The sequence below is a fragment of the Lynx rufus genome, unplaced genomic scaffold (assembly GCF_022079265.1).
Source record: "Lynx rufus isolate CCGP_SWC_20201006 ecotype Redwood Valley unplaced genomic scaffold, mLynRuf1.p SCAF_3, whole genome shotgun sequence".
Taxonomy (NCBI): Eukaryota; Metazoa; Chordata; class Mammalia; order Carnivora; family Felidae; genus Lynx; species Lynx rufus.
The window spans coordinates 36,637,981-36,654,043 of record NW_025814845.1 but is presented as its reverse complement, the minus strand read 5'-3'; the positions used below and the strand labels follow the sequence as shown (position 1 = coordinate 36,654,043).

Sequence of the window (16,063 nt, the reverse complement as noted above, 5' to 3'; positions counted from 1 at the left end):
TGAAGAATAAGGACATACTTTTCTGAAGGAGCTACTTTGAAGAGAAAGCACTTATGCACATATTTATGCATTGATAAAAATAGAAGAACTTGATCCATAACACTGTATATATTCCTCATATCTTAAAATGATTTATACTCTTAGGAGAAAGCTCCCCTGCCCATAAGCTACAGCAGAATGTTATGCATTAGAATTAACAATTTTCATTTAAGGGTTCCATTTTCATATCAGATTTATTTTCATAAAATGCATTAGCTTTCTCCTTAAAATTTAGTAAATCTGCACAAAAATCATAGTCGTGGAGATATAGTTAAAACCAAGATTGAGTTTTAAAAGTAATAAGTAAAAGGTAAGTGTACCATTTGCTTAGTATATGCTGAGTGTGGTATGCACTGTGGGAAAAGAAGTATGAAAAATAGACTCTATTCTCAAAAGAGGCTACAGTGTTTGGGGAGATGAGAATAACATAGTGAACAGTAGTTAACCGGAGAAGACATTTCATAATTAAATGCTATACTTGTAAGTGGTTCCAGGTTCTGTACACGAAGGAGGGGGAGACTTATAAGGTTTAAGGTAGTTATAGGAGATCTTTAAATTGGGTCTTGGAACCTGAGAAAGGAAAAATAATTTTCATCAATGAGTTAAAAAAAAGGGAACCACTGACAGAAGCTAGGAAATAAGAATCAGTCTAGTAAGTAGGAAAAGTAAAAAGAAACCTGCACATTCAGTGTAAGGCTTCATGGTTGGGAAAAATCTTAAATGAGGCTGTGTAACAAGGGTAGATCTAATTGTGAAGTGTCATGAATGTCTGGAGAAAAGCTTTGACTTGAGGTGGTAGGTAATTGGGAATCAATAGGTTCCTTAGCAAGAGAACGGTGTGATGAAATGGTGCTTTATTAAAACAAATTTGCTGGCAGGCTGCAGGATAGAACAAAAAGAGAAGTAAGAGAACCGGTAGAAAACCCCAAAGTAAAGAGAGCATGAATTTGGTCTTTTTGAGCATTCTTTTAGCCTAAGGCATTCTTGAGCAAATGCAGCAAAAATAATATGAAAAATAACTTTTATGATCTTGAGTTTTATGATTTTTTTAATCTGCGAGTGACTTGTAGATACAATGTCATATTTTGAGGCACTTAATCAATAATTCTAATTTTTATCTCACAGTTTTCTAGTTTGAAGCCGTTAAGCCTTGCTTTTCATGTCTCATTCAAAAAACATTGAAATGCTGGCAGGCCTTGGGACCTGAGAGTGTCAGGCTTGAGAATAAAATATTCTTGAAGAGATGAAGTTCCTTTTTCCTGGTATTGGCCATTCTTTAATTGGAAAGGTAGAAATATTCAAATTGCATAGGTATGGTCATGACACCTTAAGCAGTGCTCACAAGTCTTCAGGATTTCACTTTAGTTGTCAAAGCATAATGACCTGGGTTTTCAAAGCAAACAGTTGTTTGGATTCTAGAGCAATATATTCCTCTATCTTCAGTAATCCTTTGATGTGTAGGAAGAGCAAAGAATTCTGCTTTAAGCAACTTTTTTCCAAGTTTCAAAAAACAGGGGTAAGAATGTGAGGATTTAATAAAAAATAAAACCTGTGTTTACATTATTTGTTATTGTTCTTGTTGTCGAAGTGTCTACCCCTGCTTTGCAATTAGAAGGAAATAGATCAGCAGCTCTATAAGCTTCAGCTCTTTGTGGTTTCATTACAGGCTGGCTTTACCCCACTATCTCTGTATATATTAAAGAGAAGAAAACAACGTTTAGGAACAATAAGCCAAAATTTTTCCTAAAAGACATTGAAAAGTGAGTATTAATTCATTGGACAACGAGCTGCTTCTTTGATATAACGTTTATGTCCTGGGAAGAACAAAGCATGCTCGACTTAGACTAACAGTACTTGTGAGCACTGCTTAAGGTGTCATGACCATATCTATGCAATTTGAATATTTCTACCTTTTCAATTAAAGAATGGCCAATACCAGGAAAAAGGAACTTCGTCTCTTCAAGAATATTTTATTCCTGTTTCCAAACAGGAGGGAAATTGGGTCATGCAGGAAAACATTTTTCCCCAAAATATGTTTTGTGGTGTGTGACACTCTGAAGGATGAGGCATTAACTCTAGGAAATACGGTATTCATTGTCCCATTACTTCTTTTAGATGTAATTAAGCAATATTAGGTTTACCACAAATATGCGTTATTAACACCAGTGAGTTTGCTTACATTGGTATAAAAAATAAGTTAATATTTTTCTAAAAGATCTCTCCTTAAAGAAAATGTTTTCTCTTGTATTTTAATGGAATATAGTCTTCCAGAAATTCTCTAGACATTTCCGTTCTGGTCTAGGGTAGGCTACTTCTTTCATAATGGTACGGAATGCTGCATAATCTATAAGCATCGTGTTACATTGGTCACTCCACATCTGGAAAGTTATAATATCATAATACTTAAAAATAAGAAGTGATTTGGGATGCCTGGGTGGCTCAGTTGGTTGGGTTTCCAACACTCTTGATTTCAACTCAGAGCATGATCCCAGGGTCATGGGATTGAGCCCCACGTCGGGCTCTATGCTGAACATGCTTAAGATTCTCTGTCTCCCTCCCTCTGCTCCTTTTCCTTGCTCATGCTCTTTCTTTCTCTCTCAAATTAAGAAAAAGAAAAAAAAGATGTGACATATCAGGCATAGTATTACCTGTGATAGACAAACCAAGGTGGGATTTTAGGTTTGAGAACATCCTCTGGCTTCCCTTTGGTATTCAAAATGAGAAGCTGAATTGCAATATAGCCAGCTGGTGACTTCTGGGTTGGACATTTCATAATCTGAGACACAAACACTGAAAGGGAAGCTAGCTTTAACTTGGTACCTCAAAAGGTTAGTAGAAAAACTTAGGCCTTTACTTTGATAATGATCATTATTATGTCAACAGTATATGTTTATTATCCATGTGTACATGTGCCAAAACTTTTGAACAAGACAAGTCAGTGCTCATTAGGCCTTTACTGTGTGCCAGAGAATGTTGTAAGTTCTTTACTGTATTAACTTATTTAACCATAATAATATCCCGTTAGATAAGTAATATTGTTATCTCAATTCTATAAATGAGGGAAGATCATTGTAGGTGGAATATGGATAAGAATTTTTATATTTTAATAAAATTTCTAGCTTAGATGTACTTTAATGTCTATTTTAAAATAATAGCTTTCTACATACAGACGCCATAAAAGTTTCCTTTAAAATATATATGGGGGTGCCTGGGTGACTCAGTCGGTTGAGTGTCTGATTTTGGCTCAAGTCATGATCTCCCGGCTTGTGAGTTTGAGCCCCGCATTGGGCTCTGTGCTGACAGCTCAGAGCCTGGAGCCTGCTTCAGATTCTGTGTCTCCTTCTCTCTCTCTCTCTGCCCCTCTCCCATTCGCTCTGTCTTTCTCTCAAAAGTAAATAAAAACACTAAAAAAATTACATGTATATGTATTTATGTATATATGACATACATATATACATATGCAAAAAATGAGTCAATAATTTCAGATGATATGGCAGAATTCATGCAAGTGGTACTAAGATACTGAAGATGGAAATGATGGCTTAATGGAATCAATTGAGGGTACTGGAGAAGATTACTTTTAAAATTTCACAAATTTGGGGCGCCTGGGTGGCTCAGTAGGTTAAGCGTCTGACTTCAGCTCAGGTCACGATCTCACGGTCCATGAGTTCGAGCCCCGCATGGGGCTCTGGGCTGATGGCTCAGAGCCTGGAGCCTGCTTCCGATTCTGTGTCTCCCTCTCTCTCTGCCCCTCCCCCGTTCATGCTCTGTCTCTCTCTGTCTCAAAAATAAATAAACGTTAAAAAATTTTTTTTTAAATTTCACAAATTTTATTAGGTTGTCAAAACCTAATACACCTTCTTGGAAAATGTGTGTGGTGTTTTTAATACCATAACTAGGATCTAAAATTCAGAACACATCTTTAACATATTTGGTTTTCCTTTCCTTTTTTGTTCTCCCCTTCCTTCCTTCTTTCCCTTCTTTTCTTCCTTCCTTCCTGCCTTCCTGCCTTCCATCCCTCTTCTTTCCTTCTTTCTTCTTCTTAGATTTTTCTCTCTCATTCTTTTCTTCTTTGCTAAGAGTTCAGATTTTGGACTATACCATAAGAGAATTTCAGAAGATGCTGTTCTTTTTTAAGATATTTATGGTCACCGTTTTTACTTAATCATCTACATTAATTTCATTAAGGAGGTTTAATCATAATGACACATCCACAGATCACATGGCCAAACAATCGTTATAGTAATTGCATAATGATTTAAATTGGTCTTTTAGTACTTGAATTAGTCACATCTCCATATTTATCAAAAAAGAGACTCTGACCAATATTTAATCATAAAGAGTTTCACATGTAGATAGATGACTAAAGAACATTAAAAATAAAAATAAAAACTTTGAAAAGAAAAAAATAGCAGCCCTTTCACTGGAGAACATTTCAAATTGCTTTCTCTGTATGCCGCTGATGAAACTCTAAAATATGTCAACTACAGTGTGAGGGGAATAGCAATACTGTGCTCTTTGGTTGGAATTGCAAAGAAAGTCTCCAGGCATTCTTCCTAATAGAGTGAACTACCTATTCTTTATGCATGGCCTCTTTTTTCTCTCTTCCATTTGAAGAAGTTTCTTTCTCCTAACAGGATGCATTTGTCAATATCAGCCAGCCTTCCTCTGCAAACACTGCGTCAGCCCACATATTTATTCTCTACAATCAACTCAACAATATCTTTGCCCAGCATATCTCACAGTAAGCCCTGTGTGATCTGCCCAGGACTCCTGAATGTAATCATAACTGCTTCTATATACAGAAAGTCCTTAGGAGAGAGAAATAATTTTTTTCAGGGTGTACAATCAATGTAGAGAGCTAATATGAAACAGTTAGGACCCCAAACTGCTTTAAAAATCAATAGCGGTGGGTTTTTTTTTTTTTTTTGGATCAGTATTTTCAAAATAATTGCCTCTACGTTTTACTTTACTTTATCATGAAGATGAAATGATCCTCCAAGAAATAGTGGGAAACTCTGTTTTTCTTTTACATTCAATAAATGTAGCCATTCATTTTATTCTCATGCACAACTCACGGCCAAGCACTATCAAGAACATCAAAAAATCGATTCAGAGTAGAGCTAGGTAAGCAAATACGGCAAGGGAGTTCTCAAAATCCCTGTCAGGCCACAGGTTTCTGGTTAACATTAAATTCATTTCTGAAACCTAAAACTTAGAAGCGTCTCTTGCAATTTTGAGTCATTACTGTGCATTAGAAAACCTGACAAAGTTGTGTACATTTTATAAAGCTCACACACTTGGCAGAACTATTCCCATTTATGCTGGGTACCCTCTCCAAGTATTTTCATTCCGATAATGGTGAGCAATGAAAGCATCAGACAGAGAAGACTGTCCTCTCGGAAATAACCTGCAGGGAAAGACAAGCTTAAACGGGACGGCGAAAAGTTGCTCTGTGTAGGAGCTAAGAATATAGGCTGAAATGAGGAAACTTGGGTTAAAATCTGCTTTCAAAATTATGATGGTTTTGCAAAATCACTTCCCAAGGTAAAGAGTAGCAGGTACACTGTGCTATATTCAGGCAAAGGTGGTGACAATATGTGTGTGTCTAATAGAAGGAAAATATTAAAGAAAATTAAAGTGTTACAGGGGAAGAAAATGGGAAAGCGTTGAGACCACAATGGAAGTAATACTTCTTTTGTTTCATTGTTTGACTTTAGAACTATGTCAATGTTTTATATAATTATGAAATAGAATTAAATCAAATTTAAAAAATCTAAACCAAAAGCAAAATGCATTTTAAGGGGTGGCTTAACCGTATAGTACAGCACTATTCCTAAACTGAAGCTTAAAATGTAACTTTAAAAATAGTAATTCTACTCTATGTCCCTAATAGGATATGCCCTAAAGGCAAAATCACTGCAAAGAACTCTTAACCTGTTTCTAGTAATCCCATCATTAGTAACAATGATGTTGGTAGTTTTATTAAAAAATATTATTATTGTTGTTTTTAAAATGTTACATATATAAATATAATTTTTTATATATAAAACAGGATAAACTAAATAAATAATCATGTTTATACATTAGGATTCAATATTTATAATAAAGATGAAAGAAACAAACATAAAATCAAAGAAGTTGAATAAAAGCCCTATAATTTTAATTTTTTTTGTTTATTTATTTTTGAGACAGAGAGAGACAGATTATGAATGGGGGAGGGTCAGAGAGAGGGAGACACAGAATCTGAAACAGGCTCCAGGCTCTGAGCCGTCAGCCCAGAGCCCCACGCGAGGCTCAAACTCACAGACCGCGAGATCGTGACCTGAGCTGAAGTCGGATGCTTAACCGACTGAGCCACCCAGGCGCCCCTTAAAGTCTTTTTTTTTTAATTTTTTTAAAAGCCCTATAATTTTAAATTTGAATTAGAAATGTCCAAATGAACTTGTGATGTGTCTCCTCTACTTGTAGGACAGACGACGGACAAGCTGAGGTATCAGAAGACAAGGAAGCTGTCAATGACTACTGAGATCATATGTTGAAAGAACTCAGGAGCCAACTTAAAGGGATTGCCAGGCCAGTGGCCAAAGATGAGACAAAGTGAGTGTCAAAAGTAGCAACAGGTGGAGTGGACTGCAACAGACATACCTGTCACAACCCATGATCTCATGATAAACACACACAAAAAAACCCAACAAAACGTCAAACCTCAGTGGTCACATTTGGGAGATTCTAGGGAAACAAGTAGTTATTTGTAAAACTGCTAAATAAAGGGAAACAATCAAGCATTTATCCTGTCTTCCCTGCAACAAGTTTATTTCAGGATTACCAAACAGTTGATCAGGGGAAGTTCTTGTTTAGAGAAAAATCTAGATAATAAATTAAGAAGGAATGATGGAATATCACCAGTTTGCAAAGTCTAAATAGGTGTAGGAAAAGATTAGCAGTAGCTGCTAAACTTGTCATGGGCTGAACTGTGTTTCCCTACATTAATATGTTGAAGTTCTAACATCCAGTACCTCAGAGTGTGACCTTATTTGGAGGTAGGGTCTTAATGGAGGTAATCAATTTAAAGTGAGGTCGTTGGGGTAGGTCCTAATCCAATATGACCAGTGTCCTTTAAAAAAGAGGACACAGAGATACACATGGAAAGAAGGCAATGTGAAGAGACACAGGGAGAAACTGGTCATGCCAGCATGCCAAGGAGAGAGGTCTAGAACAGATCCTTTCCTCACAGCCCCCAATAGGAACCAACCTTGTTGACTCCAGAACTGTCAGACTACAGATTTCTGTTGTCACCCATGTTGTGGTATTTTGTTACAGCAGCCTTAGCAAACTAATATGATTACATACAAAATTAACAGGATTATTATACCATTATTACACCATTATAAGATCAAGTTGTCAATGGCTAAATCTGCTCATCAGTCTTCACCTCACAAACACAGAGACAAGCAGGCATTCTGTGTCTCCTGATAGAAGTGTACGATATGGCTTATGAAGCAGTGTTGCCAAAGCACAACAAAATAATCTAAATCTGATCAAGCTTCAAATACAGGGCATAGAGAAACACATTTATAATAAGTGGATGTAATCGTAAAAGATTCATGTTTTTTTTTCTTAGAGCAATTTACAGGGAGGGAAATATAGGAACAGGAAGTAAAGGAGATTATGGTATTTAGATAGTTTATTAGTTAAATGTAATGTGTGTAATTGTTTGACCTGTTTCACCTTGACAAATAATAAATCATGAGGCAAGAAAAGTTACTTTGGATTCTCTTAGTGTTGTTCTACAGTATAATAATAGTAAACAATTCATAGTGTTGGGGTAAAAATTAAATATGGAAATAGGGGTAGAACACCTAGCATAGTATAGTTTTAACTATTTACATAGTTGGGTATTGGTTAGCACTCTTACATACTTGGGTAGTAGAATAGCACTTGTGCATAGTATAGTTGCAATTATTTATATGCTTGGTTATTAGCTAAATCCCTTGCCTTCATCGCTATAAATATTCATTTAAATGATGTGGTATGTGTGACTTACTCTATATGTGCTTATATGTGCACACAAGCCCACATAAACACTCAACATACTTACAAGGTCCCATGTGAGCCAGTATTGGGCCAGAAAGATTTTCACTATTCACTCCACTCCCCATTCTCACATAGCTCCTCAAAACCACCTGTCCCCATGCTCACCTTTGCTAGAAAATGCAGGAAAGAAGCATTATGAACTTTTGAAAGAAAAACCAAGGCAAGGGTTAGGAGGGAAAGGCAAAAGGAAGGGCAGTTTTAAGAAGGTTAAATATCCCACTAAATATGTCCCCAGAATTAAGTCATCCATTTCTGCCATTTTCGGGGAAAGATAAACACAGTTTTTCAGCATCCACAGGGTCAGGCCTTGGAGAGAATCAGTGTTTGCAGCCAGCTGGATCATGTTTGGACAAGAGGCAGAACACATCTGGTCATTAATAGTGATAATCGCTCTTTGGTTAAGAGCCATAATTTAGTTATAGGAAATGTTGCAGCTGACATCTATTGTGAGTCAGGTGACCACATCCTACAAATTTTCATTTCAATTTTTCAAACATTTATTTGGTTTGAGAGAGGAGATCAAAGGTTAAAGAAATACAGTTCACATTTTCAGTGGATATACAATCTTGTTTGTATCACAGGAAAATAACTCTGAGACAGAGAAAGATATAACATCAAAAGAGTATTACAAATCCCATGGGCCTACATGAGATTAAAGCAAAGTAAGGTATCAAATCAGAGAGAGTTTTTATCTGGTTAAAAAGATTGTGAAAGTCCTCCGAGAGAAAGTGGAATTTGAGAGAGGCTTGTAACAAAAAGGGATAAAATGGGAGACAGTGATAGAGTGAGGGAAAGGGGGTTTGGGGATAGAGAAGGGAAGGGCATCTCAGCAGGGCTGTAAGGTTGTCAGATAAAATACAAGATACCTAGTGAAATTTGAATTTCAGGTAAATCATTCAGCAAATCATTCTTTAGTATAAATATACTATTTATACTATGAATTTCAGCAAATCATTCTCTAGTATAAATATAATCTATTTGGGTCATATATTTGGGTCATACTTGAGTTTGAAACACCCTGCATGTGTTTAGAGAAAACAAGTAAGTTGTTTTATAAAAGTTTAGGTTTCAGAGAGGAAGAAAATGGCTGATTATGTGGGAAAGTTGTTTGGTGACATATAGACGGTCTTAGATTATAGACAGAAGAATGAAAATGTAATTTTATAGGGACTGTGGAGACATTTTTTTTTTTCATGTGGGAGTGATTTGATCTGACATGCTGTAGGAATAAGATGGCAGTGGTGAGAACAAGAACAACTGTGACAGGAAATTGGCCAGGAAGTGACAGACAGTGAGGATGTTAAGTGAGATGATGGAAATGGTTTGCAAATGGACATAGCTGAGATACAGCAGAGTGGAAGCAACAGATTGGACCTCGGGACAAAAGAGATGTAGAGGCAAAACTGCCTACAAGTATATCCCTATTGACTTGGAGAATGACGGCTTTTGTTAACAGCTGTGTAAGGAGGAGAACCTGGTTTTAGGAAAAACAGATAATAGGGAAATAAGGGCCATGTCAGGAGTATCTGACCGGGTGGGCATCCAGATACAAATGCTCAGTAAGTAATTACAAATATTTTTCTGAGCTCAATAAATTGGGATTTTAGATATTTAAGCTGTCACATCAGTGAGTTGGTCAAAACTCAAAGAATCTTTCTAGCTCACTAGAGGCAAGAGAGCAACTGGTGAGGGAATAGCAAAAAGACCAAAAGAAGAGCAATAATGAAAAGCTTGGGGGCAGGTCTTGGAAGTCCTGAAGTCGAGGTCGGTCACCACTCTTATATCATGCAGAGAAGTCAGGAGTATAGATTGAGAACCAGTAACAGTGCCGTTAATTTTGGACAGAGCTGTTTTAGGAAAGTACCATGGGCGGCAGCCAGGGTTTTGGAGACAGAGGTGTAAATGGTGAGGGAGTAGAGGAAACCAAAGAGGTGAAGTGTGAGATGACCGGTTTGAGGACAAAACCAAGGGGAAGGAACCCATGGAGAGGGAAGACTGAAGATTCGCTAAAAGCAGGGATCAAAGTCTGAAAAGAGTGTGCAGCAATAAAATTAAATGCATACGTGGAGAGACTGGCCTTCAAAAGAGGAGAAAATCTCCCTCAGAGTTAAATGGAAGGTAGGAAGACAGAAGCTTAAGGATTCGATGCATGACACTGAGGAATTTGGTTGTTTGGTCTCCACTTTTGAGTAAGAAAGGAAATGACATCATAATTTGGCTATTGTTGAAAGTGCTGCTATAAACATTGGGGTACAGGTGCCCCTATCCACCAGCACTCCTGTATCCCTTGGGTAAATTTCTAGCAGTGCTATTGCTGGGTCATAGGGTAGATCTATTTTTAACTTTTTGGGGAACCTCCACACTGTTTTCCAAAGCAGCCAAATTATGGAAAGAGCCTAAATGTCCATCAACTGATGAATGGATAAAGAAATTGTGGTTTATATACACAATGGAGTACTACGTGGCAATGAGAAAGAATGAAATATGGCCCTTTGTAGCAACGTGGATGGAACTGGAGAGTGTGATGCTAAGTGAAATTAGCCATACAGAGAAAGACAGATACCATATGTTTTCACTCTTATGTGGATCCTGAGAAACTTAACAGAAGACTATGGGGGCGGGGAAGGAAAAAAAAAGTTTGAGAGGGAGGGAGACAAACCATAAAAGACTCTTAAAAACTGAGAACACAAAATTGCACCAGCATTCTTCTCAAAGCTAGAACAAGCAGTCCTAAAATTTGTATGGAACCACAAAAGGCCCCGAATAGCCAAAGCAATTTTGAAGAAGAAGACCAAAGCAGGAGGCATCACAATCCCAGACTAGCCTCTACTACAAAGCTGTCATCATCAAGACAGCATGGTATTAGCACAAAAACAGACACGTAGACCAATGGAACAGAAGAGAAACTCCAGAACTAGACCCACATAAGTATGGCCAACTAATCTTTGACAAAGCAGGAAAGAATATCCAATGGAAAAAAGACAGTCTCTTTAACAAATGGTTCTGGGAGAACTGGACAGCAACATGCAGAAGGTTGAAGCTAGACCACTTTCTTACACCATTCAGAAAAACACACTCAAAATGGATAAAGGACCTGAATGTGAGACAGGAAACCATCAAAACTCTAGAGAAGAAAGCAGGATAAAACCTCTCTGACCTCAGCTGCAGCAATTTCGTACTTGACACATCTCCAAAGGCAAGGGAATTAAAAACAAAAATGAACTATTGGGACCTCATGAAGATAAAAAGCTTCTGCACAGCAAAGGAAACAATCAACAAAACTAAAAGGCAACCAGTGGAATGGGAAAAGATATTTGCAAATGAATATCGGACAAAGGGCTAGTATCCAAAAATCTATAAAAAGCTCACCAAACTCCACACCCAAAAAACAAATAATCCAGTGAAGAAATGGGCAGAAAAACATGAATAGACACTTCTCTAATGAAGACATCCAGATGGCCAACAGGCACATGAAAAGATGCTCAACGTCGCTCCTCATCAGGAAAATACAAATCAAAACCACACTCAGATATCACCTCACGCCGGTCAGAGTGGCTAAAACGAACAAATCAGGAGACTATAGATGCTGGAGAGTATGTGGAGAAATGGGAACCCTCTTGCACTGTTGGTGGAAATGCAAACTGGTGCAGCCCCTCTTGGAAAACAGTGTGGAGGTTCCTCAAAAAATTAAAAATAGACCTACCCTATGACCCGCAGTAGCACTACTAGGAATTTACCCAAGGGATACAGGAGTACTGATGCATAGGGGCACTTGTACCCCAATGTTTATAGCAGCACTTTCAACAACAGCCAAATTATGGAAAGAGCCTAAATGTCCATCAACTAACGAATGGATAAAGAAATTGTGGTTCATATACACAGTGGAATACTACGTGGCAATGAGAAAGAATGAAATATGGCCTTTTGTAGCAACGTGGATGGAACTGGAGAGTGTTATTCTAAGTGAAATAAGTCATACAGAGAAAGACAGATACCATATATTTTCACTTTTATGTGGATCCTGACAAACTTAACAGAAGTCCATGGGGGAGGGGAAGGAAAAAAAAAAAAAAAAAAAAAAGGACGTTAGAGTGGGAGAGAGCCAAAGCATAAGAGACTCTTAAAAAACTGAGAACAAACTGAGGGTTGATGGGGGTTAGGAGGGAGGGGAGGGTGGGTGATGGGTATTGAGGAGGGCACCTTTTGGGATGAGCACTGGGTGTTGTATGGAAACCAATTTGACAATAAATTTCATATTATAAAAAAGAAAGGAAATGACATAATGTGCTTTGAAAGGAGCAGGGTGGAGTGATCATGGGACATAGTCATAAATTCCAGTCTCCTGCCACATTCACAGCACATCACAGACCTCTTTTATTTAGATCCCTAGCAAAACGGAAGAGGAAGCAATAGTGACGATGGGGCTGTTTCTTGGTGTAATGCATTTTGTCACTGCAGAGGTCACCTGAGAGCAAAAAACATGAGGAATGGCGTCTCTTCTATTTGCTGAATGCCTGTTGCACTGCAGTCTGTTTCCTCCAAAAGCACTAGACTTACATCAGACACCACCCTGTTATTTTAGAGTGTTAACGCAACTGTGTGTCATTCCCTGTGTATAAAATCTGATTTGACATAGTTCACAAAAATAGAAAACAACCAACTCTATTCTTGCGGCTTCAAATACATTAAGTTTTAACATCTCATACTGAGTTTGAATATAGAAAACATTTTATTTAGCTTAATGATATAGTCTCATGATTATGGAGTACCTGGTTAAAGGGGCTTTCAGGGACATTCAGAAAATCCCATTGATCCCATCATTGCTAAAAACAACCCATTAGTATATGGTCTCATTTCATAATGACTATTAGCTGGACTTATGAAAAGGGATAAGGCAAGAAATTTCATTCTCCTGATTACCCGTATCTAAAATAAGTACAGCTATAAATATGCCAATACATATGTTGTATGATAAGGATTTTCTAGTACATGTGCTAGGGAGTGATATATGGCAGTTATTCTTGAAAAGTCAATTACAAAGAAAAAAATACAGGTTGTCATTTCTAAGACTAGAAAATGTTATATCAGAGGGATTAAAATAAACATTCCTTAATATATAGGATAAGGGAAGCAATGGAAGTTATATTTGGAAGGGAATTTAGGTATAATTTTATGCAATCTCTTCCCTTTGAAACTGAGGGATCCAAAGCCCAGAGGAGGAAATAGCTTACTTAAGGGCACAATCTAGTTCAGCCACAAGTCTCTTGACTCATAGTCGCTGGTGATTTCCCCTTTGCCATAATGACAAATTTCTATCAGGCTTCTGGGGAATTATTTCCAGGGCCAGAACAGTGAGTATATGAACATATACAGGTACTCAATGATTTTTTTTAATTGGATAACTGTATCTCTGTTCTGGTCACTGATATTCTTGAGAGTTAGAAAACCATCCTCCAGCACCTAATATAGCTATATAAAGCACAATGACTTTAGAAAAATACAATGTAGAATTCACCATATATTAATATATTCATTATTTAATAAGAATTTCCCAACAATGAATAAGGGGTTATTAGCCCATTATTGTAGATTCAGTAAATTTGTATAACTTGTGCAAGGTTAAACAATCAGAAATGCTGGAATTTGAGCCCGCTTTTGGTCCTCTGACTCCAGAAGTCATGCTTTCTTTGCTAGAGCTTATGGTTTCTCCAGGATGTTTATAACCTCCAGAAAAAGAAAAATAAACCTGTGAGGGAAGAAGTAGGGAAGAAGACAGGGAGGAGAAGGAGATCAGAAGTGGTGTGAGGTTGTTATGGAGAATGCTGGTGCCTAAAAGAAATCAGGGTCTGCATAATAGACAAAGGATTTGTGTTTTCCTTTGGTAGATCTGTTTGCGGGCTCCAAGTCTGGGTTGGCTCCCAAGAGGAAAGAGCAAGGTTGGACAGCTAGGAAGGAGGTGTTTTCTTCTAAGTGTGTTTGAAAGGCAGTGGGGTGGGAAGAGCACAACTATGGGAGTCAGGACACCTACATTTTAGTCCCAATCCCTTAGATAGACAAGGTGCTTAGAAACGGTCCTTGCCATTTTGTGCCTCAGTTTTATTTGTTTAAAATGAGGTATGTTCAATTTCAAGATTCTCAAATGTTTTTATTCCTTTACATCAATTCCCATTGGTAGAGGCTGCCAATAATTTGAGAAATGCTTGAAGTGAGATTCTGTAAACTGAGACTGCAACCCACTTTCTTGCCTGTAAAACCCCGATTGCCTTTTTTTTTAAATCAAAAACAACTTTTTATGCATTCTTGACTAATCACATAAAGTGATCATACATGTGATTGATTAGCTTACTAAGTTGGGTTATGAAATTATTCTCCCAGAATACTTTAGAAGAGTGATTTGTCCCTTTTATACCTTGGCTATATCTGATAGAAGTTTCATAGGTGGCAAAAAATTACAACTGATTTCTAGGGTATATGCCGTTATTAATATCACCACTGATCTTGGGTTAGTAGATTTCATCAGGAGTCACTATCAATACATTCAAGGGAATTGTTGGTTTATTTTGCCATTTTTCTCAGAGACTTTTAGGCCAGAGATTAAAATTTTTTTTTTAATGTTTGTTTGTTTTTGATAGAGAGAGAGAGAAAAAACATGAGTGGGGGAGGGGCAGAGAGAGAGGGAGACACAGAATCTGAAGCAGACACCAGGCTCTGAGCTGTCAGCACAGAGCCTGACGTGGGGTTTGAACTCACTAACCGTAAGATCATGACCTGAGCTGAAGTCGGACACTCAACCAACTGAGCCACCCAGGCGCCCCTAGGTCAGAGATTTTAAACTAGAGTCAAAAGATTTTGGGGGTACTGAAAGAGTGAAGAAATTCCAAACATTATTTTTATCTGAATCTATTTTACTATGTAAATAAAGTCCAAATTTATCAACTACATAGTCAACCACTGGGTTAAGTTCAGAAGTTTTATCACACATCTAGTTTTTTTTTTTTTTTCACTTGCATAGTGTTCTGGGGTATTTGTGAATGTACAGAAATTAATTGTATGATTTTATCCTTTACCTAGAGTTTTAGCTTACTGTTGGCGGTGTGTGAAGAATTTTAGGGGGCTTATAAAGACTCTAAAATAATAGGAAAATTTGGGGCATACATGAGTTTGTGGATATAGCTATCAACAGTTTCCCAAAAGGACAAGGTGACAACAAAGGTTTGTTTTTTTTTTTAAAGGTGACAAAAAAGGTTAAAGAACCACCACTCTACATATCTTACAATAACGTCACAATTCAGGTATTTCTTTGGTAAAATGGGAAGTTGATTTGAATTTTAGTCTTAAAATTTTTAATAAACCCATAACCAAATGAGGGTTAATAATAAGTATATGATACCTCTTTTATACTTGATTCTTAAAAACAAACAAAACAAAATCCACTATGGTGCAAGTTATTGTTGATATAAATTAAAGGTAACCTAAAGAAGTGAAGATATATCATGTTCATGGATTAGAGTGTTAGATCATTTTAAGATACTGATTCTCCCCAAATTGATCTATAGAGTCAATGCAATCTCAATTATAATTCCAGCAGATGCTTTCAGGTAGAAATCAACAAGTTGATTCTACAAGTTATAGGTAGAAGCAAATGGTCTAGAATATCTATAGCAATCTTAAAGAATAAATACAAAGTTGGAGGACTTACACTACTTCATGATTTATCATATAGCTATTGTAATTAAAATAGTGTGATACTGCTGGTGAATAGACAAATAGAACAATGGAATAGAATAAAGCCTAGAATTAGACTCCCCCCCCCCCCACTTATCCAGTCAAAGGCACCAACACAATCTGGTGTGAGAAGAAAAATCTTTTCAATAAATTATAAAATTGGATATTCATATGGAAAAAAAATTAAATCTCAACCTCTACC

General features: G+C 37.1%; 1 protein-coding gene across 2 annotated transcripts in view; it reads right to left on the bottom strand.

Moving 5' to 3' along the window:
- GABRB1 (gamma-aminobutyric acid type A receptor subunit beta1) overlaps positions 1 to 16,063 on the bottom strand; it is a 380,581-nt gene that overhangs the window by 225,427 nt on the left and 139,091 nt on the right. The gene's annotated exons all lie outside the window — the stretch shown is intronic.